Below are 23,009 nucleotides of genomic sequence, written 5' to 3' on the forward strand. Positions count from 1 at the left end.
GGTGACTCGCACAGCAATAAGAGTAAGGGAATGTCTGATTTCCTCTCTGCTTTAAAATTTTATTTTATTTTTTTATAGATAGAGAAGAAGGCTCCTGAATGGTGGGAAAAGACTAATACAGATGGGCAGATTATTACAGATTAGTTTCTCTGTAAAAAAAAAAATAAAAATAAAAAGGCAAACTGTAGCTCACTTGGGGAAGTGATGGTTTTGCATCTACAATGCCTTGGGTTCAATCCCCAATGCCACATACACTGGGTGTGGTGGTACAAGCCCATAGTTCCAACACTCCGGAGGTAGAGACAGGAAGATCGGGAATTCAAGGTCATCTTTGGCTACCCAGTTGACTTCAAGCTTACCCTGAGCTACACAGGTGTCTGCCTCAAAAGAATAATATTTTAAAAAGGGTGGGGATTTCATTGCTTTGAAGCTTTGAATAAATGGAACACAAAAATATAAGCTGGAGCCACATCTTAATCCCAGTAGTGGGGAGAAGGACATGGGCTAATCAAGTCTAGCCTCAGCTACCCGCTGAACTCACATTCAGCCTGGGACACTGTCTTACAAAAAAGTGCCTGGTAGAGTGGACATAGGGAATGGAACATGAGTGGCCCCGAATTTTGCAGATAAACTTCTCAGACATTGGCAGATCCATGTGTATATTGCAGAGTGGCATTCCAGAAACTCAGTCAAAAGGCTTCCAGAGAGGAGTAACTGCGGCAGGAAGATCCATGCCGAATGTGGATGGCCCCTTCCTACGGGCCAGAACCTGTACTGAATAAATAAGAAAGGGTAGCTGAACACCAGTCTCACTCCTCTCTCTCTCTCTCTCTCTCTCTCTCTCTCTCTCTCTCTCTCCCTCCCTCCCTCCCCTCCCTCTCCTCCTTCTCTGCCTCCTCTTCCCATCCACTCCCTCCCCCTCCCCTCCTCTGCCTCCTCTTTCCATCCTCTCCCTCTTCCCAGGATACAATGGGAACTGCTGTCTCCAGCCCCCACCGACACGCCTTTCCCACCATGACAGACTGTATCCTCAAACTCTGAGCCAAAAGAGACCCATCCTTCCTTAAATTGCTTTTGTCAAGTGTTTTATGATTGCAACAAAAAGGCAACAAATGCAGACCCATAACAGCCAACCTGTCGAAGTGCACAGATGAGGGGAAGGTTTTCACAGCTGCACATAGAATAGCACACTCCACGAGAAGATCCTCGTGCAGTGAATGGCCTGGGATGGGACGGAATGTGCATGCTCACTTCGTCTGCTGAGTTGAGACTGTAGGACTAGTTATATGACTGCCCATGGCTTCTTACATGTCTAAAGCTGTACTGGTTGGCTGAGTCACGTGACATTGCTGATATCTGTCCTGGTTTATAAAAACAGCTTTCCAGGGCTTGGAGAGATGGCCCAGCAGTTAACAGTGTGCACTGCTCTTACGGAGGACCTGAGCTTGGATCTCAGCGTTCACACTGGACATGTCTGTGATTCTAGCTTCTGGGGACCTGACGTTTTCTTATGACCTCTACAGACACCTGCATTCATGTGCACAAACCCACAGATACACACATACACATAAAAATATAAATATTTGTTTAAAATTATCTTTCTACACTGTGAAACCCAAAATGGTGGCGGTGCTGGTGCGGATGCTGGTGCTGCTGCTGCTGCTGCTGGTGGTGGTGGAGGTGGTGATGATGCTGGTGGTGGTGGTGGCGGCGGTGGTGGTTGGAAAGGGGGCTGGCTCTCTTTCTTGTTTGGCTATTTAAGGCCCTTGAGTGCTTCCTTCTTACCCCAGTCATCTGACTAGCAGTAGGGTAGCACCAGAACTCTGCCTGGAGAAACACTGTTGTAGAGTCATGATTTTGTCATAAAATGAGACCTGGATCTTGATCGATAGAATTGTGGGAGACTTAGGGAGCAGGAGCTTAGTGACTTAGGGAATCAAGTGATGCTGATGGGATACTCCAGTGCAGACAATGTGGCCACCACACACTCATGCTGTAGCTTTCTGGTCTAGGGCTGTCTTTGAGGTCACCTACCTGCCCAATGAGAGTCGGCTGTCCACCTTTACCTCCTGCTGTAGCTTGGAGCTCGAAGATGATGAAAAGCCCAGATGAGTCCCCCAGAGAGAAGATCAGGGGATTGGAGAGTTTCCTTCTGTGGACCTGTCATCCCTACAGTGACTCAAGGATAACATTCATCGAGACCCTGCACGGAAGCTTGTAGTCACAGAACCTGGTCTAGAGACCCAAGGAAGGGCCAGCCCTGGGTTTGTAAAGGAGAAGGACAGGAACTTAGCCTTCTCCAGGGTGGCTGTTTCCTTCTTAGTGGCCAGGAAGCCAACTCTCCAGGTCTACAGGGATGGCTGGGCAAGTCCCTGTGGTTGCTGCATGCCTGCCCACAGGCCATACCTGGCTACGTCTCTGCCTGAGTCACCTTGGCCACCCTCTAGGGATATGTGCTGCTGCCTCTGCTTTCCCCCGACAGCACATGGGATGCACCGTTGCCTTGTGACTGAAGAGATACAGGAAGAGTGAGCAGGAACGGACTGGCAGTGACCAGAAAGATACATGACCTGTGATCACGTGCAAAGGCAAGTGTGGTATCGGGAGACAGAACTCCGACGGGCATCAGTCAATCTTACCACTCCATTCCCCTCCTTTCCACCATCATCACCATCTCCACAGCCACACAGTAATTGTCACCATCACCATCTCCCTCACCGCTATGCCATGGCCATGACCACTTCCCCTTCTTCTGCCTTCCTCTGCCTTCCTCCCCTCCATCTCCATCACCACCATCTGCTGCTCTTCCACTGCCATTGTTAGCCCATCACCCCATGCCCCTTCCACCATCTGCACCCTAAGCCACTGATCTCATCCTCTGGGCTCCATATTTTCTCCCCCCCAGAAAATATGTCCCCCTCTGTCATCTGCCCCACCACCTTCTGCCTTCTTGATGGTCATGGCCTCCCTAGCTCCAAACTCCATCATGGACAACACTGACCCCACCGCAAGCCTTCCAGTGGCTTCTAGCCCCACATTCCTCTATGAGGCAACCTTTAGTATGGCAGGGATCTTGTAGTCCTATGCTCACTGTGATATAAGATAGACAAGACTCAAAGTTATAAAGTATCAGTGTGTATCCTCTAGACCCCCTACACATGGGTGTATGGGGGCCACTTGTTACCACATGAGTGTGAGTATGTGTATGTGAGTGTGCGAGAGTATGTGTGTGTGCACATGTGCGTGTGACAGTGAGAGTGTGTATGAGTGTATGAGTGAGTTGTGAGTATATATGCAAGTGTGTGAGAGAGAATGTATAAGAGTATGCATGGGTGTGTGGCTGTATATGTGAGTGTGACTATGTGCAAGTGTGCGTATGAGAGTGTGATTGTGTGTGTGAGTGTACGTGAGTGTGTGTGAGAGAATGTATTGTGAGTGTGCATTGAGTGTGTGCGAGTGTGTCTGAGAGAGAATATGTGTATTTGGGTGTGTGTGAGAGTGTGTGCCAAGTGTGCATGTGAGACTGTGTATGTAATTGTGTGTGAGTGCATATGTGAGTGTGTGTGGTGAAAGAATGTGTGCGCGCGCGCGCGCGCGCGCGCGCGCGCGAGAGAGAGAGAGAGAGAGAGAGAGAGAGAGAGATTTTCAAGTCTGGAGACACAGAGCTTGCTGATCCATTTTCTCTACAAAAAAACATAGGAAAGCAACCTGGGCGTTACAGGAACCTGAAGCTCAGAGACGTCAAGTAACCTACAAAAGCCCACACAGCCCACAAGTGCTGGGATTCATATGGAGCATGGATGCCAAAGCCTGCTAGACTTCAAGTCCTTTATGAAACATCAAGGCTGTGTGGGGCCGGGAAGATGGCTCCTTAGCAAATGTTTGCTTTTCAGGTAATGGGGGCCTGAGCTGGACTCTCAGAATTTATGCTAAAACAAACAAAATCTTGGTATAATGACTTTAGATCACAGCACTGTTGGGGTAGAGAGAGACAGATCTCTGGAGCTTGCTGGCTGGCTAACCCAGCCAACTCTGTGAGCTCCAGGTAAAAATTCTGATGCCCTAAGGCCCCCCAAGACTGATACCCGAAGTTGACCTGTGTCCTTCATCTGTGCCCACAGGAACAAGTACACACACATGCACACATTTCCAAACATGGCCTCAGAGGTGTGGCTTAATGGTCCCTTGGAGAGAACCCACCATTGTGGCAGCCTCCAGCCTCCTGCAGGGGCACTCAGCTTGCTTTGGGCAGTGAGATGTACGATGACACAGATCTGGACCTGACTAAACAGTGTGACACTCTGCGTGGCCAGCCCAGCTGAGAGCTTTTCCTGTAGAAGCCCCCTCCTTTCTTCCTTTCCTCTATCAGACCTGCCCACTCTCCTGAGTGTCTTCCTTTAGAGGCATCATACTTGAGGGCCTCTGGTACCCCAGTTCTACACTTGCATTTGCTTCCTGGAAGCTCTTACATGATACAAAGGTGTACGTTTATACCACAGCCAGGGAACTGTTTTCCCTCGGCCTGCAGTATGGACTTCTCTCAGACACTCTTCAGTCAGCAGAATAATCCTACAGCACACTGGTGCCTTGTTGCAGCTATAAACTACTGTAAGTGGACTTCAGTGGTATAATTCCTCACACCAAAAAGTAGCCATGATGAGGGAGAGAGATAGGCTTTACTCCTACATCATCTGTGAGGCTCTCTCTCTCTCTCTCTCTCTCTCTCTCTCTCTGTCTATGTATGTGTCTCTGTGTGTGTCTGTGTGTGTCTGTGTCTGTGTGTCTGTGTATGTGTAGGTCTGAATGTCTTCCCCAGCCCCTGTCCACTCTGGTTCTCACCGGTCTGGGGGTTTCAGCCTCAAGGATCTGCCTGTCTCTACCTCTCTAGCCCTGGCTGTCAAACCTGTGCCCCCACACTGGGACTCTTTACACTGATACCGCAGAACCAACTCAGGCGCTCACACTTGCAAGACAAGCCCTTGACCGCAAAACTGAGCCCTAACCCTGGTCTGCTTTCTTGTCTTGCTTATGGTAATGAAGATAGAACCTGTTAGGCAGCTACTCCCCATCCTTCCCCACCATAGCACACAAACCCCAGTCTCTGTTTACTTTCTGTTTTGAGGCAGACTTTCACTTACTAGTCCAGACTGGTCTAGAATTCATTCTGCAAACAAGGGAGGCCTTGAACTTTCCACCCACCCGCCTTCCTAAGATGTGGGATAACAGGTCTATGCCACTGGACTCTGTTTATGAATATGGAGTTAATCATGAACAAGTTTGGCTTTGAACACCTCTGGGCCTCAGTATCTGCATCTGAGAAATGGTGTTGATTTGCTTAATAACAACCAGGGGCAGAAAGATAGCTCAGTCATAAGAGTGCTTGCTGGACACACATGAGGACTTGAGTGCAAGTCCCAGAACCCATGTAAAAAGTGAGGTGTGGGTGTGTATATCTACAGCCAGTGCTGCTGGGTGGGTACAGGAGGGTCACTGGGGCTGGCCACCAGCCTGGTTCCAGGCTCAGTGAGAGGCCCTGTCTCAAAGGAGTAAGGTTGAGAATGCTAGTAGGACAGACGCCTGTGTTCCAAACAGCTTCCGTGTGTCCGTACAGGTACACATACCTGTATACACCACACACATATACAAACCCTCTGTCTCTATCACACAGATACACATAGACACAGACACACACACAGACACATACACACACACACACACACACACACACACACACACACACACATCATGTCCCCAAGACTCAGTACATAGAAGGCATTGGGATATTTATTAATTTATTTAGTGTCCAACTCAAATGTGCTGGCCATGGGCAGGAAGGAAAGTTCGCGTAAACAGAAGACAAAATCCCCGTCCATGCAGAACGTATGTTGTTAGCAAAAACTAAAGCTGAAGTCTTTTGAAGACTTCCGACTGGAGGCAAATCAAACAAGCTAAGTGTGTCCTTTGAGGTGGGGGAATACAGGAGACCAGAAACATGCACAAGTGGCCTCTAAGACAAAAAATAAAGGCGAACCAGGAAGCTCAGTGAGGGCGCTTGACACCTACCTCCCAGAGACTCTCAGCTCAGGAATGTTAATAAGGCCCTGATTAAACAATCAAGGCAGCTAGTTTGGCCTTAGTAAGGGAAGGTCAATGTTTCCAGGCCAGAGGGCATGTTTTCCTTCCCGTGGGGTGTTCCTTTATTTCTTGATCTAGAGAGATAAACGTGTTGAATGTGTATGAATGTCATTCTCTGAGAGCAACTTCACATGTCATTTCATATCACATGTCATGTCATATCATACCATATCACATCATATTATATCACACCATGTCATGTCATATCATGTTATTCATATCATACCATGTCATGTCACATCATATCACATCACATATTATATCACACCATGTCATGTCATATCACATCATATATTATATCACACCATGTCATGTCATATCACATCATATATTATATCACACCATGTCATGTCATATCACATCATATATTATATCACACCATGTCATGTCATATCACATTGCATCATATTATATCATACCATGTCATATCACATCACATCATTTCACACTATATCATGCTATGTCATATCCTATCATATCATACCACATTATATCACACCGCATCGTGCCATGTCATATTGTATCACATCATGTCATATCATATCACATCACTTCATATTATATCACACCACGTCATGTCATATCACATTATTCATATCATATCACATCACAGTTTCAGGAGTGTGTGGTCACACCTACTCTTCTAGACATTTTAACATGACTTTCATATTTTTAGTTAGTGAACCACCCTGGGCTGTGGTTTGGTTGGTAGAGCATTTGCTAGCATTTGTGAAGCTGTGGACTTGATTCAGTTCTATATAATCCAGCAATGGGGTAGGAGCATCAGGAGTTCAAGGTCATCCTCAGGTATATCTCTCTACTAAATTCATTTGAAGTTCATTTTTCTCCTTTCTTTCTTTGTGTCTTTCTTTCTTTCTTTTTATTTTTTTGAGGTGGGGTAAGCCAGTCTGACTTTGAACTTATAATAATCCTCCTGCCTCCATATCCCCAGTGCTGGGATTACAAGTGTCAGTCACCACTTTGAGACCAAAAAGACTTTTTTGAGACAATCTCATTATAAAACCCAAGCTGACCTTAAACTTTCCTTCTGCCTCAGTCTCTGGTTTTCAAGACTTCAGAGAGCAGTTGATATCACTTCAGTGGACCCTTGGGTACTTACTTCCAACCTGCGACATCCTTAAATGTCGCATATGAGGTTTTCTTTGCCTACATGTGCAGTGTGAATTCCAGATACAACCAGAATGGTTTCCTTCCCCTTCTCTCATAGAGATAGCCCTTCCTAGAGAGAGATAACTCAGCACACTTAAAGGTTAATTAAGGAAAAGCAAAGGCTTAATTAGAAAAAAAGATGTGGGGGGTGGGAGGGGAACAGCAGGCTGTGGCTAATGTCCAAGGAAGATGGCTTTGCATAGAAGATTTTATTAACTTACATACACCATAGGTTTATGAATCCCACATAAGCTGTCAGTCTTAAATCTCTTTAGGTTCTCACCCCAGGTTACACTTAGAACAAATTTAACTGAGACAGGAGACTGCAAGTCTGGCCTCTTGGGTAGGTTGGAGATTGACACAGCAAACATATACTGCACATTGACATGATTACTTTAACCACACCGGTGCTGTTCTTCTGCACTGGTTGTTACCCAGGTTCATCTTGCCCATCGGGCTCTTCCTGATAAGAGCTGGGCACTGGGGTAGGGCTTAGGACTTAAAGGTAGAACAGAATTTAAAGGTGGCTGTGGCTTTGTGCTGTCCCTTGAGCTGGCTGTTAGAGATGTGTTCTTTGGGGATGGGCCTAATGTCTGGTCAGGCTTAGAGAACAAAACTTACCTTAGAGAACCTAGCAATGCAAGCTTTGCTTATCTCTAACAGGCCTGGCCAGCAGACTACTTCTCTCTGGGTACTTTGGAGGCAGTGACCCATTGGCTAGGTTCTACTTCGTGTGTCCAGTAACTCCTAAGAAAAGCTGTTAGCCAATTCTTTTTAAAGCCAACTCTATTGCTTTGAGTTTCTTCAACAGCACTAGAGCTAACCCTAAGTTTGAGAAAAGCAGACCTCCTCATGCACCCCCATGGACAGGATATGCTCCTCTGGGGCCTGATCTCTGAGGTAATTATGTGCCACATTACACACATTGTAAGCTTACGATAGAGTGAAAAATTTCCTCATGTCCGTCCACACTGGCCTTGACATCACTGTGCAGCTGAGGATGACCTTGAACCACAGCTCCTCCTGTCAACACCTCCTACACGTTAGGATTACAGGTTCAAAGCTGGGCTAGGGTTTCAGGCATTCCATCAACAGAGCCCCACCTCCAAACCCAAGTAGATCTTCCCATGTTTTTGTTACTGGGAAAATGGGGGTTGTCTTTCTTGGGTTGTTAGCCTCGATAAGAAAACAAGTTAGAAATAGACTTGGAAGGAAGCCTGAGGAAAGCTTGGTTAGCATTTGAGAGAAAAATGACAGAGCAGAGAGCTGTCCATCTCAGCAATGGCCCAGAATAGGGAGGAGGAGAAAGGGAAGCCAGCTATGGAGGCAGAAGGACAAGGGAGTGAGGTGAGTTTCAGGGGGGTGTGAGAAGGTGCAGAGCTTTAGGGACAGTGTACCCAGGCTTCAGTGAGTAGCTGAGGTATTTTGAGTGAGAACGAGCCCTACAGACTCACACGTGTGAATGCTCAGTCCCCAGTTGGTTGGATGGTTTGAGAAGGACTGGGAGGTGTGGCCTTGGAGGAGTGGCAGGTTTTGAGGTTTCAAAAGACTCTTGTCATTCCCCGTGGGCTCTCTGAGTCCTGTGTGCAGCGTGACCCGTGAGCTCTCGGCTGTCCCTGCTGCCACGACCTTGCTCCACCATCATGGTGATACATTTAAATATTTGTTCTTATAAACTACCTTGGGCATGTTGTCTTATCACAGGGTTAGAAAAGTAGCTAACGGGGCATGCATCCAGATAGGATAAGAAGGAAAAGGAAACGTTAGTACTCTGAAGCGCAGTGTGATGGAAGCTGGTGGCTGCCCCAGGGAGGGACTTCTGGGAAGGAAGACTCATTATCTCATCAGGGGATGGTTAGCCTTCCCTTCCCTTCCCTTTCTCCAGTCTTGGAGATACTCGGGCTTCCTGGGGCAGGTGGGCTTCTAGGTAGGCGACAGACAGCCCCAGCTGACTGAGGCAACTATAGGATGTTTTGGGCAGCTCAAGTCAGGTCTCCATCCAGGCTGGAGGTGGAACTTAGATTCTGTTCTTGTGATCAGAAGTAACTTTGTTTTAATGGTTTTCACCAAAGACACGCAGTTTCCACTCTTATCTGGCAGCTAAGCTCTACAGGGAGGCAAAGCAAGGGTTACCAAAGAAACAGGATATGGGCTTCAAAACCTCATGGTCTCCAAGGCTACTGTGACAGCTACTTTCACCAATGAGGATGACAGGGAACAGGACAAAGGTGTTTGTTTTTTGTGACAGGGTATCACCCCGCAGGCTAGCCTCAAGCTCACCATCCTTCCGCTTCAGCCTCTCCCAAGTACAGAGCTGCTTATATTCACAGCCACGTGGCCAAGGTGGAGCAATCTGCATAGCTGTTTGTAGCAAGCAGAAACTTGCTTTGGAGTTTGGAACGACTTCCTTCCCACGCCTCCTTTCTAGTTACATCTTTAGGGATTTCAAGTCGGTTATTTCAAAGGCATTTGTCTCATGAATGGGTCCAGAGTCCTGAGGTCTCAGCCCCACCCACAGTGACAATGACCCTTAAGCTACCACAGCTTCTGGAGGTATGTTCCTGTGGGCATTTTTACTTTGCTATCCCACAGTGTGCCACAGGCATTTCCAATCATTTCCCAGAGAGAACTGAGAATTCTAATGACAAATCCATTGTTCCTGATCCCCCTGCAGGCAGAGGCAAAAGCCACAATGTGAGTACCTGTGCTAAACAGGGTGTGGTGCTCCTGCCTGTAATTCGGCAGTATGGAAATGGGCAAGAGGATGACAAATTCAAGGTCAACTTAGTGAGTCTGGGGTTATCCTGGGCTGTAGCTGTATCCTGAGAGACCCTGTCTCAAAATAAAACAAGCCATGTAACCCAGCATTCACCCTTGCAAATCCAGGACCTTCTCCCCTTCCTCCTACCATAAGGAGGTCCTAGGACAGGGAAGTCTTCAGCTTCCTCTAGTGTAACCCCAGATGCATCTTGGCTCTTACTCATCTGAAAGAGAAGACTTCAGAAAAAACACAACAGTAAAATAAGCAGTGAAGAGTTCAGTCAGGGCAAGCAACAACAGCAGAAATATATTCCTCAGAAGAGGGGGTGGGCCAGGCAATGACACCACCTTGGTCTTGAACTTCTCATCTTCCCTTTGTCCCCGCTCTGACTTTACTGGAGTAAGACGTGATATGTATAGGTTAAAGCGTAAGTGCTCTAGAGTTGAAAACCATTTAGGGAAAGGGTGGTGATTGCACGTGGTGCATGCTCTCCTGGAGCACCTGGAATGTGACGGCTTAGTGAGGCCCACTATCCTGCCTTGTCCCTTACATCTGTTTCTGGCCCTGAACTGGCTCCTCCAGAGTCAACGACGCACTGTGTATTCAGCTCCGGGGCCTGGGGCTGGCACGTTCATCTTTCTTTGTGCCTCTCTTGGGAGCCTGCTGGCCAATCTTTCCCATAGCTAACTAAGCATTGTGCGTTCAGTGGACTCAGTTTGGGCTTACCTGCGCTTCCAAGTGTGGAGAGACTGAAGACAAACAACTCTGATGGTCATCTACAGACCCACAGAGGAGGACCAGCGGGCGAGGGCCAGCTGTTGGTTCAGGCTGACTCAGCTCTCAGTGTTCCCATGTCAGGCACCACTGGGACATCAGATAGGGGGTAATTCTAAGTATCCAAAATATTTTGGGAAAAAGTATTTCAAAGAAAAATTTTTTTTTTGTTTTTCACAGAACTTCCTCCCAAGATGGAGAAACCACAGGGTAAGTTCTCCTTTCCAAATAAGCACATTCATGTGCTTCTCCAAATCTGAGCAGAGCAGATCTGTGAAGCTCGGCTAGGTACTGGCTTTATGTGTTGGCAGTGCTTTCCCAATGAACAGAGAGCCTGGAAATTTGATTTTGGGGGGGAACAAGTGTGATTGGCAGGGAAATCAAATTGTTATGTTATTGATTGATTGGTTGATGATTGATGGGGTCTTGCTATGTAACTAGATTTTAACTCCCAGCAGCCAGTGTCCTGGGACTATAGTCACTGCACCCAACTAAACTGTGTAGACTTAGTTAAGCACCCAGAAACTTGTTAGGCTCTAACTCCAATGACTGCCGTTCTAAAAGTGAGAGAGGTTTAAGACACAGACAAGTGGGGACAGAAGAGGAGGCAATGCAGAGACCATGTTGGGAGTCCTGTGGCTACACAGCAAGGAACAGATTGTAGGCCCCAGCTTAGAGGCCAGGGAAAGTCCTCCTTTGCAGGGTTTGTGGGGTGAGGGGATCAGAGTCTTACTGACATCTTTGTTTCCAGAGTGGCGAGCACATGTGGCTGTCACTGCGTATCACGCAGGTAGGTTCTCATCACGCACAGCTGGCTTCAAATTCACGACACCATGAAAATCTACTCAATCCTTCAGTTCCTGATGCGGAATTTTTTATTGTTGTTGCTTTTTTGTTTTGAGACACTGTAGCCCAAGCCAGCCTAGAACTCACCATGCAGCCTATGCTGGCCTCAAATTCACAGCAATCGTCTTGCTTGTCCCCAAATGCTGGGACTACAGGGGCTACTCCTCACGCCTGGCTTACGTGACACTGGGGATAGAAGCCAGGGTTCCGTGCGTTCTAGGCAAGTGTACTACTGGAGTAGTGGATCAGTCACGGTGACTGCGTCCTGGGGGGCGGGGGGGGGACACACAGAAACTGTCTGGAGACATTTCCAGTTAACACCACCGAAAGTGAGCCGGCTCCAGCCGGTGAGGCAAAGGGTGCTGTTAAGCATCCTTGATGCACAAAGATGTTGCTTACAACGAGATAGCATTTGGCCCAGACATGGGGACATACAAAAGCTTAAAGTAGACTGATGTCTACACATGAAGGGGCTCTGGGAAGCTTCACGAAGGCCTGCGGCCAGCCTGGGCTAATTACTTGTGTGTCACTATAAAGGGAACCTCAAGGGGACACTGGGAAGAAAGTTGGCCCAGCTGAGTGGCCCCTGCCCCGACTTTATACTCTGGACGCCTGGATTGAGGTGGTCAGATCAGGAATAAGATGGCCAGTTCTAGCTGATTTTGACTTTCAGAGAGAGTTAGCTAGTACGGGTGTCCTGCGCCAGTGAACCGCATCTGTGTTTTCATTTGGTAGGATCCGGCAGTCACACCTCAAAGCAATTAAGTTACCATCCGGAGTATTGGGCAGTGACCCGAACACATTTTTATCCTTAGAAATCTTCCAAGTGAACCCTCCAAACAACTCCAGCTACTGGCAGCCGTCCATAAACGAATGGGAAGACCCCCCTTGCCCACACATCGCACTGAACATGGAAAAGTCTGGCTGGTGCCTACCTAAAGCCTTCGCCCCTGATGACCAGTGCCCGTGTAAGGTATCTGGCACACTAACAAGGAAGAAACGTGAACGCCAACTCTGCAGTAAACCCTTTCATCCGCAATGGTGACCTTCCTGCGTGATACCCTGGTACCGTGGTGGCACAAACATGAGAGTAACCAACCACCCTCTGATCGGATTTAAGGCACTGCATGAGGTGGAGCCCACGCCTCACACTGGTTGGGTGGCCAGGAACATGAAGCTAGATAGGCCACGACCTAGGGGGAAACTAAATACTACTGTTCTGCTAAAGGAACAAAGCAATAAAACAATTCCTAATGTCATTCCGCACTGCCTGTAGATCAGTGCTTTGCCCAACCACCATCAGAGAAGCTTCCCTCTTTAGTAGATGGGACTTAATACAGAGACACAAAGACTGGAAATTGTGCAGAGGGTAAAAGACCTTGGCACACTCAGTCCTAAACGGTATGTCTCAGTCAAATCCCTCCCCTCAGGGTTCAGAAAACTATGCAGAGGAGGTAGAAATACGGTAAAAGCCAGAGGGGACGGAGGACTCCAAGGCAACGGTGCCTCCCAGACTCACTCCACAGGACTGATGCACGTCTGAGCTCACAGACCGTGGCAGCAGCACAGGGTCTGCGCAGGTTCAAACCAGATGGGTCTCAGTACTGGGATGGGGGAAGAAAACATAAGCTCTCATCCCTAACCCAAAGCTAACTCCAACTAACAATGGCTACGAAGGAAAAGTCAGTTTCTCCAAGAGTGTCTTACTGAGTACTAAGGACACCACAATTAAGGGCAGGCCCCATGCCCAGGAGAACATGGTCAACACAAGTAAACACAATAATATTGTGGGAGAGTTTTTGCCTCATATTTCTTTGTTTGGGCACTTTTCCCATTCCTGGTCTTTTGCCTGTGTATTAGTTTTCTGATTTTGAGTGTGTGTGTGTGTGTGTGTGTGTGTGTGTGTGTGTGTGTGTATGAGCATGCATGTCTATGCAGATATATGTCTGCGTCTGTTCATGTGTGTGTGTCTATGTGGGTGTCTGTGTGTGTTTGTATGTGCCTGTCTCTGTGTGTCTGTGCCTGTGTCTGTATGTCTTGTGCTCTTTCTTAGTTTATTTTTTGTTTATGTGTGTTCATCTTGCTTTAACCTTGTATGCCTGTCTCTTTTATTTGCCCGTTTTTAAGAGGGAAAGATGTGGAGTTAAAAGAGTAGAGAGGTGGAAAGGATCTGGGAGGAGACAAGGGCGAAGAAACCATGACCAGAATATATCACATGAAAATAACTTTATTTTCGATTAAAAAAAATAAAATCTCCATCACGGTTATGAGGTAGCGATGACCATTATGGCTGAGGGTCACCAGCACATGAGAAACTGTATTAAAGGGCTGCAGCACTAGGAAATTTGAGAACTGTTCCTCTCCAAACTTCCAGGTACATCCTCATGTTCCACCCTGAGAAGTCTCAGTACTGCTGCCATTTACCGTGGCCTGCAGCACCTCCCCGCCAAGGGTTGGTGAGACGGCTCAGTGAGTAAAGTACTTAACTGACAAGCATAAGGAGCTAGGTTCAAACCCCAGGACCCCTGTGAAAAAGCCTGATATGGTGACATAGTCACTGACTGAGGAGGGGGAGACAGAAAGACACCTGGGCCTTGATGGTCTGCCAACACGAAAAGGCGTTTGCTGTGGGACCTACATGGTTGAAGGCAAGGAGCAACTTCTGAAAAGCCTGACGTCTGCACACTTACGAGGGCAACACACACACACACACACACACACACACACACACACGGGAGGGGAGAGAGGGGCAGAGATAGAGAGACAGAGAGAGACAGAGGGAGAAAGACAAGTAAGTAACAATTATTTTTAACATAAAGGACTGCTAAAGAATAAACGATACTCCAATTTATCTTTGGCCTCCACACGTTTGGACACACTCACACTGAAAGGTGAAAAGTCTTGAGATTCTAATCCCTTCTCTCCCACTGAAGTGTGAATCTGCTACTCACACGGTTGCCTCCAGGCCGCCCTGAGAGCGTCTCTCTGGGATGCAAACACTCAGACAGAACTCACGGAGCCCCAGGCCCCGAGGGGTAGCCTGCGTTTGTACTTTGGGTTCTTCTTTCTTCCAGCCTTCTCCACTCCTTTCCCACTCTGCCAATGCCTAACACTAGATAGGAGAGAAAAGAGGACGGAGGGAAAGGAGGTAGCCGTATGGTTAGACTATTTCCCGCTGATTAAAGGTGTCCAGTTCCTTGGGGCACATTTGATCTCTGCCATCAGAATATCTAATTTCCTGTTGTTGTTTCTTCTTTGCCCAGGTCTACTCAACAAACCGAAGCCGACCAACAACCCACCCTGTTGTTTCTCTGCCCTCTGAAAAGTCCCCAAAATTTCAAACACCACACAATCGCAGAAACTACCTGCTGCTGGCAAAATCACGCCCTTGCTAGAGCATGAGGCAAATCAGTCAGCTGCTCTGAACAGTCCGAAGCAGCCCCATATCCCACACCTGGGATTGAAAGAAAACATATTCTTCTAATATGTCTGTGTTTTTAAAGAAACCAGAAACTCCAAACCTGTCACTACGAGGCCACGTGACAGCAAATGGTCACCTTGTTTCAGCTTGAACTGCTGCCTCTTGTCCTGAACAAATGGACTTCTCTCTCCCTCTTTAGGTCTGTGGCAATTAACAAATCCAGATGGACCAGGCACACTTGACATTTGACATTAACATGCTGTCGTCCTCTAAGTGTGCAACTGAGTTATCATAAAAACTGCGGGAGTTGGGGAGATGGCTCAGGAGTCGAGAACTGTGACTTAAGGATGCAGAGGACCTGTATTCAGGTCCCAGAACCCACATGGATACTCCCAAGTAACTCCAGTTCCAGGGGTACACACAGACACAGACACAGACACAGACACAGACACACACACACACACACACACACACACACAATCCGTTTTGTGTGTGTGTGTGTGTGTGTGTGTGTGTGTGTGTGTGAATGAGAGAGAGACACAGAGAGAGATCCATTCTATAGATTCTGTTCCTCTAGAGACCGTGACCATCACACTCCTTCCTCAGATCCGTGAATAGCCTGGATTATAGACATGGGTCACCAGTTCTGGCTCAGGCTCAGCTGGTGACTTCAAAGGAGCCGAACTGAGACACGCTAGCCTCTTTCCAGATAACAGTAATTAATGAATTGGTATCGGTTTCTACTATTAGTCATCCATCCTCTTTGATGGGGATGCCAGAAGGAAGTATTGATGTACCCATTGTCATCCACTCTTCTCAACCCACCAGCCCCTCTAGATGGGGGCATAGGTGTACCCACTAGTCTCCTCTGGATGGGCGGCATGGGTGTACCCAGCAGTCCATGCTCTTACAGACTTTCTGCTTTTGAAGAACGATCCCCTCTGTAGGGCCAGGAAGCTGATCCATGCTCCCCTGTGTCCTACCACAGTCCTGAGAGAGGCACTCTAGAAGTAACTCATTAGGATTCCTCCACTGGGCAGGCCTGGCAGTAGTCATGTGACTGTAGTCTCTCTGTGACTCCTGGCCTGATTCCTGTGAGGAAAGTTACTGCCCAGATGAGAAGTCTAGCTTTCAATTTCAAACTGAGGATAGGAACTCGAAGCCAGAGCTGAAACCAAAGACACTGGGAAATACTCCTTTCCTGCTTTACCACCTCTGGGAAACCCCCCGCAGGTTGGAAGGATCAGGGAGCTGCTATCGAGAAGCCCCAGGGCTGCCCAGTAGCTCCTTGCTCCAGTCTAGGCCCCACGGTGATTGATTTCCTCTTACAGGGAAGAGACAGGAAAAGATTCTGAGACACCAGGAGGAGTTTAGCTTCCTTTTGGAGGCTTCTCTGGTTAGCCCAGTCCTGCTATGCAACTTGGACAGAACCGGAAACACTGTGGCAGCCATTTTCTGAACCACCGATAGAACCCAGTACTGGAAGGGCTGCAGAGGCAGCTGTGGGGTGGGCGTGGGAGAAACTCAACTTCCAGCAGAAAAATGAGCCCAGGCTGTTGGTAGGTGGAACTATGGTCCCCCTGGAACAGAGATGACTATGTTGGGGGGGGGGTGTGTGGGGCAGACACTCACAGGAGCTTCTGGAGGCTAGCTGTGTCTTGATTTGATTTCTGGGTACTGGGTCTATGATTTTGCATTTCTTCCCTGAGACAAGGGGAGATTGATGTATACCCCAGGCTGGGCTTGAACTGCTACTATCTTCCCAGTGCTGGGCAGCAGCCAGGAGCCTCCACCAGCATGATTTTGAGCTTCATTGGTAGATATTTATATGTTAATATACTTGAGTATGTAAGTAGCAAGAGACCACACACACACACACACACACACATAACACACACATGCACACACATAACACACACATGCACACACATAACACACACATAACACATACACATATAACACACACACATACACTTAATTTAGTAAGGGTATGAGATGTAATTCAACAGTAGAGTGGTTACTACGTATAAACAAAACTCGGGATGGGAAGGGAAGGGAAGGGAAAGGAAGAGAAGGGAAAGGAAGGGAAGGGCCTAACGAGGTACATGCTTTTAATCTCAGCACTTGGGAGGCAGAGGCAGGACGATCAGGAGTTCAAGGCCCCCCTCAGCAACATAGGGAGTATGAGTCTAGGCTGGAGAAGAAAATTCAGGAAGGCTTTGGAAAACAGCCTGGTAGTTCCTTAAAATATACAAAAAGGCAAATATACAAAATATACAAAAAGGCAAAACTATTGCTCAGTGACAGAGCATTTGCGTATCGTGTGTGAGGCCCTGAGTTCAACCCCCTGCACTGAGAAAGAAAAGCACAGAGAGGGTTGGTGAGACTCCTCACGAGGTAATCACAACTCTGCTGCGAGCCTGACAGCCTGAGTTCAGCTCCTGGAACTCACATAAAGGTAGGAGTGACTCCATGGCTTCGTTCCCAGGCCTCTATAGGGAGCATGACACATGTGCAACCCACCACATCCTACACACATGCTAATGTGGGACCATGGCAGATCAGGAGGTTAAGGATAGCCTGAGCTACATAATGAGTCCAAGGCAATCCTGGGCTATCTGAGACCCCGTCTTAACACTCTTCTCTGAAAAGAGAATGAAGACCTTTGGACGGGAATGCTCCAAGCAGTCATTATTTATAACAGCCCCACAGTAGGAACCACCCAGTGTCCTGCCCTGGATGAAATGGTAATTAAAAAGTCATGGCCTTGAACTTTCGATCCTCTCCCCTCTGCCTCCTACGTGCTAGGGTCACAAGGATGCACCATCACGTATAGGCAGGAAGGCTTTTGGCATTGCAACAGAGATCTACAAATGCATTGAATCGATTTCATAGTGCCCTAGCCTACGCGCAGGTTCAGGCTACCAGGTGTGCACATCTGCAATTTTAAAACATACCTGCAAAGTTCCCTTTTCAAGGTAAGGCTGCATAATGCCCTGTTTGGCATGTGGACATACACTGTTTATGGACCACAATTCAACATGCCACCAATGGGGTGGGCCAGGCAGATCCCTAAAGGTGTGCCTTGTTGAAATCATTGTAGAAGATTGAGGACAGTCTCAGCCTTGCCACCACTGTGAGTCCCCTGAGACGGCTGCGGGGGGATAAAAATGAGCTGGCACTGAAAGCCAAACGGTCAAAGAGACATTATGATGACATGGTAGCCTGCTTAGAGTCTGTAACTGAGCAAGGTGCCAGAGTTTTCTAAGGAGAGGAATCCTCTCTGTGTTGCTTATATAAAACACTGTAGAAGCTGGTAAGTCATCTTAGGATCAGCTCAAGCATCGAGCCGAAGATGGCAGGTACAGCAAAAGCAGCCGATGGCTTGAGAACAGAGAACGTTGAGACTGCACTGAGACATCGCAATGATGCACTGTCTCTTTTACGAAGGTTCTTGATCCTCGATACCTTTCCAGCAGAAAGCAAAGTCTTCTATCTGAAACTGAAAGGCCACGACTGCTGTTACTTGGCCGAGGTGGATGCTGGAGAAGACAAGAAACGAATTGCGGGCCAGTCACAGCCAGCATACCAAGAAGCAAAAAGGAAATGCCACCAACACAACCTCTGTGTTCTGAGATTCCAAACTCTCCAGAGAGAGAGGCTTCTCTCCTGCAAAAACAGCGTTTAATGAAGCCACTGCTGAACTTGGGACACTGAGCACAGAGTCGAACAGAGACAGCACACTGATCATACAGTTACTGAGAGACAACCTGATGTGGTGGACATTGGTTGCCCAGGGAGACAAGCAAAGCAGGAAGGAGGAGCCTAACCAGTCTTCCACCCTTTGCCTCATTCTAAAGTTTACACAGTAGCCCATCTGTCATTCATACTGTCTCCAAGACAGTTCTGTTGTCATTCATGACAGCTTATATCACATCTGTTTTAATTTCTGTATTTCCCCTGTGGTTTTTTTGTTTTAATATTGGGGGAGTAGAGCCACTTGACTTTAGGGAGTTACTTGTTTTCATCTTGAGGTGGCCAGTATGGGATGTGGAATTTTTACATGACTTACACATCTGGCATGCTCTTTGGGCACATTGTGTTTTCAGAAGGGCCAGCGTTCAAACTGCTTCCACGTCTAAGCAAAGAAATCTGCCTCCTTATCGGTGTGTGCTGGCGGGGAATAGACTGGTAACTGTTTTCTGTTGCAAGTGTGTTTATTATGATGCGTTAACATTTGGAGCTCTATGTGAGACTCGTACAAACATCCTTTGGATGCACATGGGGAGCGTGTGTGTGTGTGTGTGTGTGTGTGTGTGTGTGTGTGTGTGTGTGTGTGTATAGTGGTCCCTAGACAAATCTGTGGCCCAATTTACTCTATAAGGGCAGACACAGGTCACGTACCATTACTTATAAGATCTCTACTTCTTGCTTGCTTTCATTTCATTTTATTTTAACATGAATGTGTGTGTGTATGTATGTATGTACATATATATATATACATATATGCATGTATGTTTACTTTTTTGCTTGCTTGCTTATTTGTTTATTTATGTTTTTCAAGACTGGGTCTCACGTTGTAGCCCTGGCTGTCCTGGAGTTCACTTTGTAAAAGAGGCTGGCCTGGAACTCACACAGATCCACCTGCCTCTGTCCGGAGCTGGGATTCAAGGCGTGTGCCACCCCCAGGCCGGCTGTTTCTTTGCATTATTTTTGCTACAACTTTACTTGTGTGAAGTTTTAGCAATCTAAGGTCAAATGTAAAAGTGAAGCAGTAGTAAAAGTGAATTGCTTGGTGTTCCCGGCTTTGTGCGTGTCAAGCACAGCTGTAAACAATAGCCAATGCATTTAGCTTTTTTTCCTTTTTAGTTACTTGCTTTTGTGATATTTTTTTGACAATTGTCTAATATATATGTGCTGTACAAATATTTAACAGGAAAATAAGTTGAGGTGGCAGCTGGCTTTGTCTTAATGTCTCATGAAATCTTCATGAAGAATCCAAGCACGGTTGTTGAGAACACGTGTATTAAGTGTAATTCTACATGTAAGTGGAATAAATAAAGTTTTATGAATGGACTTTTCATCTCCTTTACAGGTTTCTGTGTAGATTTTGTTTTTTAGAGGGAATTGTCTCTTTATCCTCTTTGCAGCTAATGGGCTTCTATCAAGTTTCGATTGCAAAGTTTACCATAACAACAAAAAATAACACTAGTGTAATACCACTCCCAGCCATGTCCCATAGTCTTCCCCTTCTTGACCCTCTCAAGACTTGAAATGGACTTCTATTTTCCTGGGTGAGGGGAAATTTTGTCGGCAAAAGGTAAGGTGCTCCATTTAAAACTTCGGTTTACCAAGTTTTCTAACTTAGGAAAGCACAATGTTCTGGATCCACGATGACGCAGGGCAGCACTGACTGTTGCAAACCGCTGTTGGTGTCAGGGACTCCCTTGATGCTTTCACAGCTGCCTGGGGGTTCCGGCCCTTCATTTCAACATCAGGGGCACAGGATAACTTCTTCTTTATCATCCTGTCATCGACCTTTCTGACTTGTAGGCCTTGTGTCTGGAATCAGGCCACATGGTCTTTCTGGCTGTGCTCAGTACCTAAGATACCCGCTTCCTCCGCTCGCATCCCAGTCTCCCCTCACCCTTTCTCCTCCAGTCCAGCTCCCCTCACCCTTTCTCCTCCAGTCCAGCTCCCCTCACCCTTTCTCCTCCAGTCCAGCTCCCCTCACCCTTTCTCCACCAGTCCAGCTCCCCTCACCCTTTCTCCTCCAGTCCAGCTCTCCTCACCCTTTCTCCTCCAGTCCAGCTCTCCTCACCCTTTCTCCTCCAGTCCAGCTCTCCTCACCCTTTCTCCTCCAGTCCAGCTCTCCTCACCCTTTCTCCTCCAGTCCAGCTCTCCTCACCCTTTCTCCTCCAGTCCAGCTCTCCTCCGCTGAGCTTTTGTTTATTCCTGGAGATAGCTGTCCTGTCCCGGATGGTCTGCCACTGGTTGGTTCCCTTTAAAATCCTTTCTGTTCCTTTCTGAAAATAATGATGGTGCTAAGTCATGCCCAAAGCTCACATCCGACCAAGTATTTCTTCAGTACTTAACAGAAAACCCCAAACACAAATGTCATTTTTAAAGAGGTATGTTTCTTCTTTTAGAACGTAACAAGGACAATGTTTTCTGTGTGTTCTCTTGTACCTAATATACTGTAAACACTCAATAGTTATTGATGGGGGGGGGGAAGAAGGAGGAGAAGGAGAAGGAGGAAGAGGAGTGGGAGGAGGAAGAGGAAGAAGACGGAGGAGGAAGAGAAGATGAGGAAGAAGAAACTCCCTGGGAAAACCAACTCTTTGGCCAGGTGTGGGAAGATAATGGGAAGCTCTGGGGGGGAGAAGGGATGTGGGGCAGGGAAGGCAGCACTGGGACGTACCATTGAGCATGTCAGTGGTGGGGACACAGTGTTCGTTCCCCACATGCTGTGAGTTGAGGGGACCCAAAATGTGAACACCAGCTCCTAGGAGTTGAGAATTGGTGGGAAGCTCCTGGGGCCATAATATATTCGTCCCTCTAGACACTGCTGCTGGGCCTAGTTGCATCTCTATCTGAGAGTAAGGCCCTGTGGCCATGAGAGTCTTGAGTGCTAAGAACTCCTGGAAGGTCACCAACCCTAGAAATGACATCATAGCCACCATCCGAAGGGTATGAATGAACCTTCAGGGCATGTGACAGGCACACCAGGCAAAATCTATAGGCTTGGTAAGTCCCAAGGACAGCTGATAAGAATAGATTGTGACTGGAGTTGATCGTGTAGGGGGACTGTACTGGTTACTTTTGTGTTGCTATGACAATATCTGATGGCAACAACTTAAAGGGAAGAAGAATTTATTCTGACTCAATTTTAGAGGGTCTCAGTCCATCATGGTGAGAACATGCAGAGAAGCTCAGCTCCCAGCAATGGGAACGAATGAAGGAGGCTGTTCGCTTCCGGGTAGATCATGGAGCACAGAGTGAGACAGGAAGTGGGGCCCACAGTTATCGGTTTCTACGAGGGGATCCCCACTTCCTAAAGATTCCATTGCTTCCTAAGATGGCATCACACTGGGAATAACGCTTGGGCCTCTGTGTGTGTGGGGGTCACACAGCGAGGCTGGAGTTAGAGGAAGAGAGTCCAGGGCTGAGTCCTGGAGAGTGGGTACTCAAGGATGTTGGTAGTGGCTAAAAGAGTCACCTCACCTCAGGTGTGAACAGTCACCTCACCTCAGGTGTGAACAGTCACCTCACCTCAGGTGTGAACAGTCACCTCACCTCAGGTGTGAACAGTCACCTCACCTCAGGTGTGAACAGTCACCTCACCTCAGGTGTGAACAGTCACCTCACCTCAGGTGTGAACAGTCACCTCACCTCAGGTGTGAACAGTCACCTCACCTCAGGTGTGAACAGTCACCTCACCTCAGGTGTGAACTGGGGATGGGCAGCTGGGAAGGAAGCATGAGTTTCCTTCAAATCTCTCCTTCCCTTCTGTTGCACTGCAACTTCCTGTATGGTCTGGTGTGCTCTGCCTCACAGGCTTCTAAAGGACACTTGGTGCCTACTGGGCTCCCGTGAATGGAAGTCCCCAGAGTACAGATCCTCCTGGATGTGGCATTTAGAAGTGGCTATGCCTGAACCCATCAGGTTCAGAGTGGGGCCTCTCTCCATGTTTCATTATGTGGTTGGGGTTTTCCCAAATGAATTAAAATGAAGAATCCTGGTTTACCGTGGTTTGGAGATGACTCTGAGAAATGAAAACTCAGCCTTGAGGTACCTGGCCCCAAGCCATCAAGCCCCGGGCTTTGGATGACCATCTGAATGAGAGCCTTGGGAACAGGTGGAATAGCCACTTAGTCTCTGTGGTTGGCATCATGGTACTGG

At 47.6% G+C, this 23,009-nt stretch overlaps 1 long non-coding RNA gene and 1 pseudogene across 2 annotated transcripts; both read left to right on the forward strand.

The window, feature by feature from the left end:
* Nucleotides 1–1,783: 1,783 nt before the first annotated feature.
* Ywhaz-ps1 (tyrosine 3-monooxygenase/tryptophan 5-monooxygenase activation protein, zeta, pseudogene 1) lies at nt 1,784–13,481 on the forward strand. The gene is made up of 5 exons (XR_015632366.1): nt 1,784–2,588; nt 3,700–3,893; nt 11,021–11,050; nt 11,592–11,630; nt 12,502–13,481. It is a non-coding gene; the product is annotated as a tyrosine 3-monooxygenase/tryptophan 5-monooxygenase activation protein, zeta, pseudogene 1 (long non-coding RNA).
* Nucleotides 13,482–17,782: 4,301 nt separating this feature from the next.
* On the forward strand, nt 17,783–20,176 carry LOC148002750 (14-3-3 protein zeta/delta pseudogene; annotated as a pseudogene). Its single transcript, XR_015631374.1, has 2 exons — nt 17,783–17,854; nt 18,211–20,176. The product of XR_015631374.1 is annotated as a 14-3-3 protein zeta/delta pseudogene (transcript).
* The last annotated feature ends 2,833 nt before the right edge of the window (nt 20,177–23,009 follow it).

This window comes from Rattus norvegicus, chromosome 10, assembly GCF_021556685.1.
Source record: "Rattus norvegicus strain SHRSP/BbbUtx chromosome 10, alternate assembly SHRSP_T2T, whole genome shotgun sequence".
NCBI classification, from domain to species: domain Eukaryota; kingdom Metazoa; phylum Chordata; class Mammalia; order Rodentia; family Muridae; genus Rattus; species Rattus norvegicus.